Source organism: Mustela nigripes, chromosome 7 (genome assembly GCF_022355385.1).
Source record: "Mustela nigripes isolate SB6536 chromosome 7, MUSNIG.SB6536, whole genome shotgun sequence".
Classification (NCBI taxonomy): domain Eukaryota; kingdom Metazoa; phylum Chordata; class Mammalia; order Carnivora; family Mustelidae; genus Mustela; species Mustela nigripes.
Genome location: NC_081563.1, coordinates 65,081,975 through 65,087,481, shown reverse-complemented (window position 1 = coordinate 65,087,481; position 5,507 = coordinate 65,081,975). Strand labels below are relative to the sequence as shown.

General features: G+C 35.8%; 1 pseudogene; it reads left to right on the top strand.

Annotated features, from left to right (window-relative positions):
* Positions 1-453: 453 nt before the first annotated feature.
* LOC132022366 (peroxisome biogenesis factor 2-like) lies at positions 454-4,503 on the top strand (annotated as a pseudogene).
* Positions 4,504-5,507: the final 1,004 nt, after the last annotated feature.

Here is a 5,507-nt window from a genome sequence, read left to right as displayed (position 1 = left end):
AGAGAGCCCGATGCGGGACTCGATCCCAGGACCCTGAGATCATGACCTGAGCCGAAGGCAGCAGCCCAACCCACTGAGTCACCCAGGCACCCCTAAAAAAGTTTTTTTTTTTTTAATTTAATTTCAGTTAGCCAGCATGTTTGCACAGCCGAGTCCCCATTTCTCTGTTCTTTCCTCTGAGGAGTGCTGGCTTTGTCCTGGGGGGTACTTCTCTCAAAGTAGCAAGATGACCACTGCTAATTTGTGGGCAACATGATTTTGTGTTTATATTCACTGGAAGAAAAAGGGGGTTTCTTTCACTCAATCATAATAAGGGCTATGTGGACCAAATTAAGAAACTGCCGTGAATTTAGGCTTAGAATTATTATTCATCCATAAATTGGTAACTGTTATGAAGAGTAATTGAGTCACCCTGAGTTCTAGGTAATTGGTTCTTTCATGGTAAAAGAGGAGATGGTGGAAGGTCAGGAAAGCACACCTGTTATCTAACAAGTGCTTATTTTTCCGACTAGTCCTGAATCTGATACATTCTATTCTTACAATATCATTGCTAGACTTCTGCGCATAATGTTGAAAGTCATTTTACTATAAATCCTAAATGGGATAGAGCCCCAGAATGTATCTGGTATTCACTAACCTTTACTAGTTTGAAAGGTACACAGTTTGCATAGTTTTTCAGATTAAAGAATAACATAATACCACAAATGTACATCTTTCCTCTTAATAAGGTGACGAAAATTTTAATGGAAGTCAGGCCTTAAGTGAAATGTTGGAAATTTTTAAGATCATATGTTCTTGTTCCTCAGGGCTTAAGAGAGGAAGGAGCAAAGAGAATTTTGATCATTGAAAAAGAAATGTCCTAGTTTTTAAAGTGGTATAGATTCTCGTCATATTTTTGGAATTACTTTTTTCTTGCCTTGAAACTATCAAGTTTTTAATATTTTCATGCACTTTTAAACTTTCATATTGTGGGTGTGCTGGAAACAAACCTTCAGTGGCGTTTAAAACCAAATTAAAGTTTATAAAAAACTTTAAAAGTGTGGAGTTTATCCTATTTAAGATTCTGCCAAACATGAAGAAGAAGGGATGAGATGTGAAAGGAAAGTGTGTCTTCTGGAAGACAAAATGGGATGGCGTGGGGGTTTGGAGAGCAAAACAGTTACGACCGTTAATGTGCTCTTACCATGGAGATCACAGACACTTCCTAAAGTAGTAACATTCATAGTAATTACATGAAAGTTCAGAAAAGCACACATTCCCTGGAGTATAGTTAATCACATATGACACAACTTTTTTCTTTGTAGACTCTAAGTGCATGTGACACCGTGAATTTAAACTACCCACCTCTGTTGTTACTTTCTTATCGTTATGGACAAATATATAAAATATTGTTAATATTCAGAGTGTTCTGGGGATGTTGAGAATATGCAGTATTATAAATTGTTAGTGTGACTACAACATTATATAACATTTTCTGGGAATAGTTTTAATACATACAAAGGCCTTAAAATATATGTACCCACCAGTTCCACTTTCAAAGATTTGTGCTGAAGTAATAATTGGACGAGTGTGAAAAACATAGGAAAGATATTCAACAAGGCATAGCTTATAAGTATGAAGGAATGAAAATGATCTATATAATAAAGTATTATTTGTAGTTAAATGATAATATAAATCGATATTTATTAGAACAGAAAAGTGCTAAATGTTTTATCTACATTGATGAATAAATTTAATGTGATTTCCAATAAAAATGTCAATAAAATATAAGGTAAGCTAAAAAATTAGAAAATGAATAATAATTACAGGGTGTTAAAACTGCCACAAATAAATATAGGAAAGCACAATAGAAAGGAAAGAAAAAAAGAGGAATGAAGGAGGGAAGGAGGGAGAAAAGGAAACAAAAGGGAGACACAGCACTGAAGGATTTCCATTTCCTATTGCTGCATAACAAACTACCCTGAAATTTAAAGGCTTAAAACCACAATCATTTATTATGGCTACTGAGTCATGATGATGGAGTAATCTCAGTTGTGTTGCCTGGTTCTAGGATTATTTAGACGGACCTCATCTGAGGCAAATGAGTTCATTGGTCCTGTTTCACCCGATATTCCTTTCCAGTGGGTTTGTGGCAATGACAAAGTACAATAAAACAATAGAAACATGGAGTCCTTTTGAGGCCAAGACTCTTAATTGGTATATTGTAACTTCTACTACTTACTATAAGCCAAAACAAGTCATAAAGTCTCAGAATGAGGAGGTTAATATAGGAATGACTGAATTATAGGATGAAGGGCATGGATAAAGTGTGAAGAACTGGGGGCATGAATACAATCTATGAAAACAGCCATGTAACAAATTACATACTTTTGTAATATGTAAAGGGCTCTTACACAGCACTCAAAGATTAATTACTCAGAAGAAAAAAATGTGTAAAAAATAAGAAAATATAATTCATTCAAACAGGGATATAATAGTCTTACAAACATAAATCTCATTAATAAACTTCAACTTCATTTATAATTAAAATAATGCTTATTAAGATAATGAGATACTTCAGGGCACCTGGGTGGCTCAGTTGGTTAAAACCTCTGCCTTCGGCTCAGTTCATGATCCCAGGGTCCTGGGATCGAGCCCCACATTGGGCTTTCTGCTCAGCAGGAAGCCTGCTTCCTTTCCTCTCTCTCTACCTGCCTCTCTGCCTACTTGTGATCTCTGTCTGTCAAATAAATAAATAAAAACCTTAAAAAAAAAGATAATGGGATATTTTCTCTTATATCCAAGAGACTGACAAAGTTTAAAACTTTGGTAGTAGATTATGTTGGCCAAGATGTGAATGTACATAAACTTTCCCATTCCCTCTTGGTAGAAACCGATTATTAAGACCTCATTTGAAGATAATTTGGTAATATCCATTATAATATGAAATGCATGTATTTTTTAAACAACAGTCTTCTAAGAATATATGTATGTATATGAATATATGTGAATAAATATATGACAGATATTAATTATAATTACAAAACACTCAACACAACTCAAGTATCCAATATGATTATGCTTTCTCGTACTTTGTGCTTACATAAATTATGATGCATTCATTTACTAGTATAGCTTACAAACATCAAAACAGTGAAGTAAATCTATATGCTATTTTTTGTATAAGGTTTTTGTTGTTTCTAGAAATAATTTTAATTTGAATAATATAAGGTGTCTAAAGTTGGAAACAGTTTCCTTTTCATTATATACCCACTTATACTGTTGATATTTTATAATGTATTATTCAAAATGACCTTGAGAAGCAAAATGTGCATGGCATATTTCTTGGTAAAGCAGTGAATGAACAAAAGACCATTTAGGTATCATCCTTTCTCTATAGAATTATACACATAAAGACACATGCACATAGAAAAGATTGGAAAGTTATGCACCAAATTATAAAAGGTAGTTTTGGTGTAATCCAGGTTCTGCTAGGAGAATCCAAGCTTCCCAGAGAATGTCTCAGAGAACAGGGGTGGAACAGGGGTGTTTTGCAGACTCCTAAGACCTCTCCCTTCTTAATTGCCTGTGAATAAGAGACTTCTAAGAAGACCTGGCTTCCAGAGAAGAGAACATGAAAAGGACAAACAGAGTGCTAAGAATAAGTCAGTTGGATGCACTTGAGCTGAACAAGCCCCTGGAGCAGCTAGTTTGGTCCCAGTTTCCTCAGTGCTTTCATGGATTTAAGCCAGGACTGTTAGCCCACTTTGAGCCAGAGGTAAAAGCATTGCTGTGGCTTTTCTTGTGGCAATTCACCATCTATTCTCAAAATGCCACTGTGGGACAAACCATTTTGAATATTCAGTATAAAAACGATTTTTCCCCAAAGCTGAGGTACCAGCCAGTAAAAATCAGAAGCTGTGGTATGCTGTGTGTACAATTGGCAGGACGTGGCTGGAAGAGCGCTGCTATGACCTGCTTCGAAACTGTCTTTTGGCATCATTTTGGAAAGCCAGGCAGTGTGCGAATATCATGGTTGGACTTTTTAAATTATGTGGGCTGATTAATTTCCTGATTTTCCTTCAGAGGGGCAAGTTTGCAACTTTTACAGAATGTCTCCTATGCATTCATTCTGTATTTTGCAAGCCCCCAAACGTACGTGAAGTTGGCTTTGAGCATATGAATAGGGAACTTCTCTGGCATGGTTTTGCTGAGTTTCTGAGTTTTCTCTTACCACTTATTAATATCCAGAAATTGAAAGCTAAGTTGTCTTCATAGTGTATTCCTCTTACTGGTGCTCCTAGTAGTGACAATACATTATCAGCCAGCCAGTGGCAAACAGTGTGGAGAGTGGCCCAACCATGCCTCACACCATAAGATGTGAGCACATCTTCTGTTAACTACTTTGTTAACAGTAGTTTCTTATTTGACGTGTACTTTACTTGTCCTAAGTGTGGCACAGAGGTACACAGTGTGCAGCCACTGAAATCAGAAATTGAGATGTCAGAAGTGAATGCTCTTTAGAAACTAAGATTGTTTCCTCTGAGGAAAACTATATTATGTTCAAATCCTTAATATTAGTTATCCTAAGCATACTGTTTAGGTATCTTTTATGAGGGGATGTGCTTCTCAGCCACTGTCGTCTTCTTTTCCTTTGCAGGTATGACAAAATTCTAATCACTAGAAACCGCATGACTCTGTACATATTATGCAAATAATGTGTTACTTTTCTTTAAATCATTGCATTCAAAGTTTTAAAAATTTTTAATTTTTTTTTGCATTCAATTTTCAATGTTGAGAATAATGGACAGCTTTTGTCCGACAACTAAAAACTCTCTTTCATTTTGCTACTTCCTAGAAAGAAGTTAGATTCTAAAATAATTTCAGAGACTCGGGATGAGTGTGTATTTATTTTCAAAGATGGCATTCATTATAACATCATAATCTGACAATTATAAGACCCTGTTGTTTTGAGACTTAAGATCTAGTGCCCCGGTTGTAATTTTAAGTTACTCTCTAAAACCTGTTTTTAATGGGTTCAGTTGGCTTCATTCTCAGGCAAAATAATGGCCACCAGGAGCTCCAGACTGATGTTTAGCCAGCTCTCTGATCCTCCCAGGAATAAAAGCCTCTTGCATAATATTACTGGCTAAGTCCAGAACTTCATTGTCATTGGTCTGCCTGGGATTACACATTTGTGAACCAGGACAGAAAAGTACTCATCTGGATTACTAGATGTGTACCTCGTGGACCCATAGGAGGAGAGAGGCAGTTCACCACAGGAAACTCAGGTGCTATTGTAAGAATAGCAGAGGATGAGCAGGTAAAAACAACAGATCCCTACTAGAGTCCACATTTGCCTTTTCTCATATCAAAAGTCTGTATGTATCCTTTAATTTTGCTGGCGATCTAAGGTGATGAGGATATAAGTAACAGAATGGTTGACTTAGATTAAAGATTTAAAAGGATTAAATAAATATTTTGTTATACCAATAAAAAAGTAGTTTTAATGAATATCAGGTTATATT